This window comes from Cibotium barometz, chromosome 39, assembly GCF_041138505.1.
Source record: "Cibotium barometz isolate CiBa-2024 chromosome 39, ASM4113850v1, whole genome shotgun sequence".
Lineage (NCBI taxonomy): Eukaryota > Viridiplantae > Streptophyta > Polypodiopsida > Cyatheales > Cibotiaceae > Cibotium > Cibotium barometz.
This window is the reverse complement of record NC_141084.1, coordinates 2,264,099-2,276,175: the sequence shown is the minus strand read 5'-3', so window position 1 is coordinate 2,276,175 and position 12,077 is coordinate 2,264,099.

Here is a 12,077-nt window from a genome sequence, read left to right as displayed (position 1 = left end):
CCAACTATGCATCCTTACAAAATTTTATTGATTATCAATTGTATTTCAACTCATTACTACTTGTATGTATAGAACCACTATCTATTTGATTCGATGTAGCTAGTCAATGAAGAGGTCTTACTTACCCTCCTTGTTGCTTTTTCAAAAGCACTCATGACAACAAGAGTTCAAGTCAAGCTTCCCCTTGGCCTCTCCACCTACACCAAGGGTACTCTCTCTCCACATGCTAGATACTAGTGCTTATTTGAATTTAGATTGCAGAATGGGAAAAATCTTAGCAATGTAAAGAGAGTAGTGTATAGGAGCTTCCAATCCAAAATCTTAGCATGACTCATGCCAAGTTATAATTCATAGTATTCTTTCCACAAGATCAATCTTCCATATTGCCATAGTTCATCAAAATCACCAACTCACCACAAAACTCAATTCCAACATTAGAGTGAGAGTGTAATGCAAGTCATCATACACCAAATGCACTCAAGAAACCCTCATTTCTAAGAATCCCTAATTAGTGTGTGATAAGCAATGAAGTTTGTGGATATAAGGATAGATTGTGGCATGAAAAGCATGATTGATACACTTATGAAGAGAGTTCAATTCCAATTAATCCAAAAATCCTAATCTTGAAGAGAATTCCTAAAACCCAATTTCTCTCAAGAAACCATAAAATTGTGATCGTTATTACCACTCAATGATATGAAAGGGTAGAGGAAAGTTAGGATAAGAGAACTAACACCCTAGATCTCAAAATTTTTAAGTGAAAACCCTAATTTTGACAAGAAATGCCAAATTTTAAAAGTAGCCAAGAAGTCCTAATTTCTTATTAAGAATGTAGTAACGGTGGCATTTATGGGTAGAGGAGAGTGTGGGTAAGAGCTAGGCAATGCCAATTTCATGAAATTGTAAGAGGAAGCCCTAATTATGGAAAAACTTTCAAATTGAAGAAAAAGATCAAGAAACTCTAATCCTATGGTTTGAGAGTCAACCAAAGACATGAATGGATAGGGAAGAGAATGGAAAATAAGATTATGGTGTTAATTTGTGCATAATCCATACAAAAATCTTATTTTTTTATGAAATCCTAAATTCCATGAATCTAAGAGTTCTATGGAAAGCTTACATGATGAACACTAATGTAGCTTTAATATCACCATTTTCATCATCAAAACCTTAAAAGAAGCAAGCAACAATCCACCATTATATCCTCCACTAGCCAATTTTCTTAACCACTAAGTTTTAACTCATTTGGGACATTGGAGTGCAAGCTGGTGGTGGACCAAACTATCACTATTTGACTTGCGAAAAAAAGTCAAAATAGAGGCATATAAAGGGTTGATCGAACTAAAATTGACATCATAGACTTAGCCCTTATCCTAACACCTTCCCATAGAGCCTTAGAACTCTCAAATCTAACACCCCTACATCATCCTATCACAAATTTATCAAAATAGCGCCAAAGGGTAAACCTAGAAAGCTATCATTGGCAATGGAGAATATGAAAGGGGAGGAATTGATGGAACACGGCGCTATGGATACATTAGAAGAGCTTGAAGAGAAAATGCTTGGAAGAAGCACTCATAAAAATGCCTCTCAATCCATGGGTTAAACTTCAAAGGGAGTTGAAGAGGATGCTTATGCGGGAAGTGTCCATAAGCACACCTCTCAAAGTTCCTAAGCCATTTCAAAATGACACTCTCTTGCAATTGCTTGTGGATAAACTTGATTTTAAGCCACTCATGGATAGATTGGATATCATAAACTATACCTTGAATTCAAAGTTTGAATCCATGAGTCACTAAGATGGGAGCTATTGAAGATCAATTGGATCAATCCATGAATCAACACCATGAAAAAGCTATTGAGGATAAAATTGGTGGAGTTCATGAGGGAAAGCAACCTATGCATGAAGCTCATTATGGTGGTCACAAGGGAGGTAAACAAGATATGCAAGAGACTTCCATGAAGAAGGCTCCTTCATTAGGGTTTATGATGCATGCTAGGAGACCTCTCATAAAAGATTTAAGACCTTCTTCATTTCAGCCCGATACTTCTCAAGTGAATAGCAAACCATCACAAGCTTCATTCAAGACTATGGATCCATGCTATGGGTATGCTGAGAGGATACCATCTTATCCAAAAGAAAATTAGTCCATCATGGTAGATGAGGAGATGCATTGGGATAAGGATGGAGTTGATTATGATTGGGAGCATATGTCTTTTACACAGACAAGTGGAAGCTCATGATAGTTGGATGGAGTTGCCTTTGTTCATCAAGGAGGAGTACAAAGACTTTGCTCAATTTTCCAAATCCTACATGCAATCGCAAAAGAGCAAGCCACATCATGAGAATTCCTCTTCAAACATTTCCAAGGATATCAAGTGTCCCTCTCGAAATTCAAGGGTGATGGTTCCGCTTTACATGAGTTGGAGGAGTGGATTACCAAGCTTTATACTTATTTTAAGCTTTACCCCAAGAGTGAGCAAGATAAAGTGCAATTTACTTCATTACACATGGAGGATTATGCTTATCAATGGTGGAGACATCGTTAAACATGGGAATGTGATAGATACTATGAGCAATGGTATGAGCTCTCTCAAAAGGGCATGGTGGTAAGAGAATATATCAAGAGTTTCATGAAGCTTCCATGTATGTGGAGGGTCTCAATGAGATAATGAAGATGACAAAGTTCATACATGGGTTGGATTCCTTCATCAAGGCAGATGTATCGGCTCAAATGCCAAATACTCTCAAGGAAGCTATGAGGTTGGCGGAGCTTTATGAGCCTAAATACAGAAAATCACAGCCCACTTCACTCATGAAGGCGGCATACAAGCCAATATATACTTCTTCTAATGTAAATAGAAACTCTCTTCCTACACCACCTACTTCCATTCCTAGATTTTCAACCAATACGAGTGTAGATAGCCCAAGAGTGGAGCTCATTTTGATGCAAAGAAAGGTATCAACTGCAACAAGAAGCCTTCTCAAACCTTCAACAAGACTTGAAGAATGAATGACCCAAAGATTGATGAGTTAAGAGACAAAGGCTTATGCTTCAAGTGCAAAGAGAGATGGTCACCGTGCATGTATGCAAAGCTAAGAAGGTTGTGGCCACTATGATTCTCATGGGGATGAAGGAGAGGATGCCAAGGAGTCTCATGATGTTGAAGAGTTTGAAGATTGCCATGAAGTAACAATAGAGATGGAGTCAAATGAGGATAATTCCTTCATACAAGAGGATGTAGAGTTTCCATTTGACCTCGGTGGTGGAAATGATGAGCAATTGATGAGTGATATGACACTTCAAAATTCTTAAAATTTTGAAATTTCAGCTTGTGTTTACTCTATAACTCAAGAGCTTATGTCGGGTTGCAAGTGTCCAAACACCCTAAGGTTAGCAGGATCCATCAATGAAAGAGTTATTCACATTCTAGTGGATTCAGGGAGTGGCCATAGCTTTATCAATTCTAAATCCATCAACTCTCTCAAGCTGACTTCAATGGAGCTACCTATAACCTTGCAAGTATAAGTGGCTAATGGGAAAAATGAGGAGACTAAGATGGCATGTCCTACTAAGGCGATTTATCCCCTTCATACACTTGGGAGAAGGTGATTTGGTGGTCTTAGACATGGGTCCTATTGATGTAATATTGGGGTGTGATTAGTTGTCAACACTGGGTGACTTTCACGTGAACCTCCAACAAGGTGTTATGAGCTTTGAACGTCATGGACAACAAGCAACCCTTGTTGGACATCACCTAACAGAGCTTTCTTTGATCACCCCAAAGAAACTTTAGAGGGAACTCAAGACTCTTGGCACTATCTATGTGTTGCATCTTGCTCGAGAAGGGATGAAAAACAGTGGACAACACATGTATAAAGATATGGTAGCTCTTCTTAAGGAGTTCAAAGATATTTTTCAAGTGCCAAAGAGTTTGCCTCCTAAGAGAGAAATTGATCATGCCATTGTACTTGAACTGAATGCAAGAAGTCTCCCTATCAGTTGTCCAAGGTGGAAAGAGAGGAAGTGGAAAAGCAAGTGTAATATTTTCGTTCCATGGGTCTCATTCAACCCTTACAATCTCCATTTGCTTCTCCCATTCTATTGGTGAAGAAGAATGATGGGTCCTTTCGTATTCACATTGATTATTGTGACTTGAACAAAGTCATAATCAAGAATAGGTATCCCACTCCACGCATTGATGATCTATTGGATGAGCTTAAGGGAGCAAGGCTCTTCACCAAGATTGATTTAAGATCGGAATACCATCAAATAAGAATGAAGAAGGGTGATGAAGAGGACCACATTAGGACCGAAAGATGGTTGTTTCACTTCATGGTTATTCCCTTTGGCCTTACAAATGCACCGACCACTTTCCAAGCATTGGTGAATAGGGTATTGACTCCTTTTCTATTCAAGTTTGTGCTAGTGTTCTTCGATGACATATTGATATATAGCAAGAGCAAGGAAGAGCACCTATCTCATGTGAAGCAAGTGTTTGAAGTGATGAGGGAGCACAAGCTATATGCAAAAGAGAGCAAATTCTCGTTCATGGTCAATGAAGTGGAATATCTTGAGTATTTGGTGGGAGAGAACGGTATAAGAGTGGATCCAAAGAAAGTGGCATGCCACTTGCAAGAGGTTTTTCTTAGGTTGACTAATCTATTTGCTAGCTTTTACTTCAAGTTAGATGGTAGGAACATCAGGAGTAGATACAAGAACTCAATTGATTACTTCCAATGCGTTACTCTACACATCCTTCAGATTATAAAGTCCTTGTAATGAGCCTTAGGCTATGATGGATTAATGCAAGAATTTTTGTCCTTTTCAAACTATTTATATGTTTATAATTCAGTTGGAAAAAAGACTCTAGTATGTATAGAAGCATAAAATATAAGTACAAAGCTCTCAAACCTATAGTCTCTTGAGAGAATGGCACACAATATGTTCACTAGGAGATAGAGACAACACACAACATAGACGCGAGAGAGAGAGAGAGAGAGAGAGAGAGAGAGAGAGAGAGAGAGGAAGGAACGCGAATGGTTAATTGAGGTTAATAAATTTTAGTTAATCATAATTAATTAATTTTAATTTTAATTTATAAGCAATAAATTACTAGAAGCCTTAGGGTAATAATATAACTTGAGGTTTAAAAAGTTAGAATATGGTTTTAAAAAAATAAAGTTATATTTATTTTTAGGGTTAAAAGGGTGAGTACAAATACTAGCAAGTTCACTCATTTATTATTTTCATTATCTTGCTTGTTTTTTTCTAGCCTTCCAAGCTCTCCACCATCTAGCCTACTCTTTGCACAATCATGGCCACTCTTGCTTCTTTCAAACCATGGATTAGCGGCACTTGCTATGCTCACCTTGGGGATCAGATCTACCCTAGGTTCTACATGGCATAGAGCTTGGGACCTTGTTTTCCACTCTCAAGCCTAACAACTATGTCTCTTGGCTACACTTTGCACTACATGCAATGATATAACATTTTCGAACCGTGATCTGCTTGGAGATGGATACTTTTGGACTTCTTTTTCTCCATGAAGGGTGGAGATAGTCATAAGAAGGCTGTGAATAGAGATTTGGCTCATGTCTTCCCACATCTCTGCATAACCTCTATCTTGACCTCCTACGAAGACACTAAGGTCTATTACTAGCACAATATCTCTACCTAGAAGAGATGCACGAAAAAACTATGGTATATTACTAGGAGGATCTCCCTACCTAGAAGAGATGTATGAAAAAACCTAAGGTCTATTACTAGGAGGATCTCTCCACATATGTGACAAACTAGCTATATGTATTTCTTGGTGATGGTTACCCTCTTTGCATGGATAACTACTAGCACCCTTTTGCCAAACATGTTGATGATGTATACCTTAGCATCCTCCTGCAAAGTCTCCATTGCCTATGATGTGACCACCATCATGGAATGAGCCCAACATCTCTCGTTGCCCCTATTCTACAGGTCATCCATGATCTCTCGCACAAGACGAGAGAAGGATGCCCTCGGGATGAGCAAAAGCACTATCTCTTGATATCGTTTGATTTGCCATAGTGCTATAGTATCTAGCTTCCACCTATGCTTATGATGTGGTTGTGCTCCTATGGGCTTTGGCCTCTCTTTTGGGGTCACTCTCTTGGCAAGTTGCTTGGTGCTAGCCATGATCTTAAAGATGAGAAATGAGAAATGAGAAATGAGGCCAAGTTGAACTTTATAGCCCAAATGATGCAATAATTAGCAAACAACACTTTATTTTTAGTTATCCCTAATTTATTACAAATAGTCATAAATTAGCAAGTTTCACTTTATTTTCAATTATCTCTAATTTATTACAAATAGTCATAATTTTTGTCAAAAAATGAGAACTCAAAGAATGAGCTAAAATTAGATAGTAGTATAGATCTAGGGAGCACCACAAATGGGCTTCATTTCAGTAGTGTAGAGGGTCTTGTCAAGAAGGCTCACACATGGAAGGCAAGGACCCTTATGTGAGCCTTGGGCTAGGGACCCCTATACTGCTCAGAGGAAGCCTATTTTTTTCAAAAGGGCTTTATTCATTGTAGATCTACACTATGTTCAAATTTCACTTGATTTTGCCAATTTTTTCGCTCGTAAAGAAATTGAAAACATTCATAAATATTACTGGTGTCCTAGACTACTTAGATAAAGTCCATTTTTTAAAATGGACTTATCCTATGTAGAATTACACTATGTTCAAATTTTCTCTTGATTCCGATAACACTTGAAAAATTAGCTATTTGTCAAATTGTTTACTAAAAAATAATGTAAAAACATTGATAAATATAATTGATATATCGCAAGTGCAACACAGAAAAAGGTCATGAAAGTACATAATTAATCGAAAACATAAAATGCCAAAAGATTGAGGACATAATAATGTACCAACATCGACCTCGCTCTTTAAACCATGTTAAGGTTAAGTTCGAACAATGCTGTTGTTGTGAATCCTTCAAACTAGCCTACGATCCTTGTCTTTGAGAATGATACCAGCTCATCTAACATATTATTGGAAAGCTTGAAGAGTAAGTTCTAAATCTACATTTTCCAATAACTTTGGATTCAGTATGCTGAAGATACACTAAAAAGTATATTGAAAAACAAATTCCCAAAGTAATGGGATGTTCCCAGACTCCCTAATATGGTCTTATTGTCAGAAATAGTATGTTTACTATCTCTCTTGTTGGAAGGGTTACCTAGGTTGAAGCCGTACCTTAGTAGGTCTCTTCCTTGCACATTGCCTTTTGCATGCCATACTTATAAACCTAATTAAAATAACATTGCACCAAACAATAATCTTAAAAAAATGCTACTATAATAACTACATTAAATCATGATCAAATTATCTTAAGAACAATATTAAATTATTATTTATAACACGAAGTCATCTTAAGAATAACATTAAACACAATTATTAACCTAAACTTAGCACATAACACTTAAAATATAACAAACCATTAAAACATGATAGAAAACATACCTCTGTATGGCTCTCTTCTCGTTTTAATTTTTTGGTGTCTTTGAACATAAAGATGAATGAAGGAAAAGATGAATATTTGGTTCAAACTAAATGGCACTAGATATTCAACCTACCCTTCATTTTCACTTACTTGCCTTTCAAAAATGATCCCAGACTTGAGAAAATCTGATGCCATTAATGTGATAATAAAGGGAAAGGAAGTTTTTGATTAAAGGTACAAGAGGAATGGCTATTGAGGGCTACACATATATTTGAATTTTCCCTCTACAAAAGAGAGAAAGAGAGTATGAGGAGGAAGATCCAAGATAAGAATAGTAAAACTGTGGCTAATTCAAACCCTATTTTTAATTTAAAAAATCAAGAAAGTCTCCAAATTAAAGAAAAACTTGATCCTCAAATACTTAATAAAATTTGGGCAAAATGAACAAAAACATTCTGAGATCATAGAGCTAGGTATGGGTTTTAAAAAAATCTAAAAAATAGAAGTCTACATCAAGATCTTTTTTTTTTCAATTGTGGAAAGCTCAAAACAAGTCTCCAAATTAAAGAAAAACCTTAAACCTCAAATACTCAATGAAATTTGGGAAAAATGAGAATAGAAACACTCTGAGATCATAGAGCTAGGCATATCGAACAAGAATTTCGAAAACCAGAAGTCTACATCAAGACATCTCTTTTTTTTTCAACTGTGGAAAGTTCCAACTTTGATGGAACTTGAAGCTAAAAAGTCATCGGGGTAGTTAAAAGCGTCACATCTTAAATGATAGTAGTTCTTCACTTTTTGAATTTTGAGGAGATCTAGCCCCATCTTGGATTGGGGACACTAATAAAATAAAATAATAGGTGAAGCTATTATAAAACTAGTAAAAAGAGATATCCTTGATTCTAAAACAAGAGATAGAGATAATATTATAACATTTTTGCATTTTTCTTTAATTCATAGAAGAGAGGGAGAGCCCTTAAAGGGAAAAATTTTGAGTCCATTTTTTTTCCTTTTTTCTAATGTTTAGAATCAAGCTTGCCCATTCTATTTAGACGCAGTATTGATCATGTGTCTCACATAAGGGACTCATTGACTCCCTTTATAATGTTTTGACTATGCACCTATGGGAGCCTTGGTGGGTAGTGATATTTCAAAAGTGAGCTTTATAGGGTTCATTGTAAGTCATAATAATTTGGATTGTCAAGCATGATTATGTCTTTATTTCTTATCATAAATATGTATTTTAGTAAACCAATGTATGTATTCATATTTATGTTCAATTAGAAGTGTGTTGTATGTATTTATGTAAACCCATTAGAGATCATAAGAGTGTTGACTCATACATGATGATATAGATATTTGTATATACATGCACCAATGTTGATCTTCAGAGTCTATATTCAATATTAATTATATGAGAATAGTGTCCAATGATTATAGCTAGGCAAGTCCTATCCATGTTGATGTGTTCAAGATGCTTATAAAGGAGCTCATTGAAAGCCTTTGGAAGTGGTATTTATTTATTCCATGTCAAATACAAGGGTATAGTTCCCAATGTATGGAATTAAGTTTGCATGTTCCAATTCAAGGGTATTGATATTTTGATAGATAAAGGGTCTTATTTAGTTCTTTTGTGAGTAGTATTGATATCTATCCCAAAACAAGGAGCACAAGGGCTTTCCATTTTGGGTGGGTCTATCCATGTGAACATATCATGTAGGATGTAGCAATAATTGGTGACAATTATTTGATCTCATGTAATCATGAAGCTAATAGAATTGTGGCATATAAATATTATGCAATCCTTGGTGACAAAGCCTTGTGATTTAGTAACTGTTGGGAGAACATAAGCATTTTGTTTATTTAGTTTGAGACTTAGATAAAAGACAATAGTTGGAAACATAACTTCCACTATTGCCAGTAATATGTGTGTAAATAAGAGTAAATATATTTCATAAATCATTACATTATATATTTTCCAAACGGTCAATCAGGTGATATAATACCATGAAATAGAGACACAATACAAGTATCATCTCAATTAACCAGCTTTGAAATATCATAAATGATGGTAAAGATAGCATACACGTGACAAACTTCATTGGTGTCCTTAATAAGTAAATAAGCATGCTTTTTAAGCATGGATTAAAAGAAAACATGTAGTTATGCATGGAAATATTGAAATGGTAAGCATGAAACCATGCACCAAGCTCTTCGGCATAGGGAACTAATGAAGAATGATCATCCATGGTCGTCTTATGTGTTACAATTACAAAATCTGTGTGAAGGAGTGCTGCGGTTGGATGGTTGGAATCACTCACAAGAATCTGGCAAGCTTGGAGGGTTTGGATCCAAAGAGTCGAATATCGATACGCAAAGCATCATCCCTTGTGTACACATGTGTATCAATTGCATCATCAAAGGAAACGGCATGTGTAATGTTATCTAGCATTATCACATGGTGTCATCATGTATGCCATTCTCATGTATGGACATAAGAGAATCAAAAGTTATCATATCCAGATGAATGCCACTCAAATCATCCAAAAAATAATTCTCATGTACATCCAAAACATCATTCTCATGTATAGACATAAGAGCATCGAAAATCATCATATCCAAATGAATGCAACTCAAACCATCAATTTACAAGGCATCACCATCACCACACGGTCCCGCAATAACCGCATGCATCATGGCATGATCAATCTACAATCCATTGTTACATGCAAAACCTACCACTATGGATGCTAGGGGATCCAGATTTAGCTAGATCAGTCTCTATCCGATTATCCATAGAAAACATAAGCTCATCAACATAAAAAATAGAAGATTTACCTAAGAATCAAAGTGATGGTGGGTATGATTTGAATAAATGTCAGATGGATCTAATTGTGTGTCTAGGGTGCTTTTTCTTGCATGTTGGAAAGATCAGGATGAACATCGAAAAGGTGTAGATCATCCTATTTGAGATTAATAAAGCTGTAATTATGAGCGGCATGCTCCAACATTGCTCAAATTTCAACATGGTATCAGAGCCATGCCTAGAATCCATCAGATTTATGAGCCCATTATCTAATTAATCAAGATTAGTAGATAATTAAGAAATAATCAATTTTTAAGCTATTTTCAAGAAGCATTCTGTACCCCCAGCCGGAGTAGAATGCAAGGTTGAATGATAGTTTTGTCTGATGTCCCCATTTGACAAATCGCTACAATGCGAGAAGGGCATGAAGATTTTGTCTAATGGCCTCATATCGCATTGTTATGATCTTTCTTTTTGTCAATAGTTTTAATGTCATTTGTCACCAATTAATTCATTATTGTGATACTGGGGTGCTTCTCTATTCAAATCACTCTATAATGCGATATGGTATCTCTTAAGGATCTCGAAGACCTCGTATCGCGTTGGTTTGATTTGTCTATTTTCTTGTCCTTTAAAGTTTCTCATTCTCTTCACGGCCATTCTATCTTTTAAATGGCTCCATTTAGTTATACATCTCTAGATACTTGCTGATACATAATTTTGGACCATTTTAACAAATAAGTAGAATGCAAGGTTATATGATAGTTGTGTCTGACGTCTCCATATGATAAATCACTACAATGCGAGAAGGGCATGAAGATTTTGTCGAATGGACTCATATCGCATTGTTATGATATTTCTTTTTGTCGATAGTTTTAATGTCATTTGTCACTAATTAATTCATTTTTGTGTATTGGGTCCGTCCTTTTCAATTCAATGTTTGATTCGGCAAATGTTTCAAATATTTCAAATTTCTCTTCATATCGTTGTCGTTACCATTTTTTGGCCCCATTTTTTGAATAATTAGAATGCAAGGTTGAATGGTGGCTATATATCAAATTACTACAACCAAGAAGGGCATAATGATTTTGCATGATGTCTCATATCGTGTTGTTATGATCTTTATTTTTTCAGTAATTTCAATGTCATTTGTCACCAATTAATTCATTATTGTTGTTGTGATATTGGGGTCCTTCTCTATTCAAATCACTATAACGTGATGTGGTATCTCTCAAGGATCTCGAAGACCTCTATTATCGTGTTGCATTGATTTGTCTATTTTCTTGTCCTTTAAAGTTTCTCATTCTCTTCACGGCCATTCTATCTTTTAAATGGCTCCATTTAGTTATACATCTCTAGATACTTTGCTGATGCATGATTTTGGACCATTTTAACAAATAAGTAGAATGCAAGGTTGAATGATAGTTGTGTCTGATGTCCCCATATGACAAATCACTACAATCGAGAAGGACATGAAGATTTTGTCTAATGGCCTCATATCGCGTTGTTATATGATCTTTCTTTTTGTCGATAGTTTTAATGTCATTTTCATTTTTGTGTATTGGGTCCGTCCTTTTCTATTCAACGTTTGATTCGGCAAATGTTTCAACTATTTTAAATTTCTCTTCATATCGTTGTCATTATCATTTTTTGGCCCCATTTTTTGAATAATTAGAATGCAAGGTTGAATGGTGGCTATATCAAATCACTACAACCAAGAAGGGCATAATGATTTTGCATGATGTCTCATATCGCGTTGTTATGATCTTTATTTTTTCA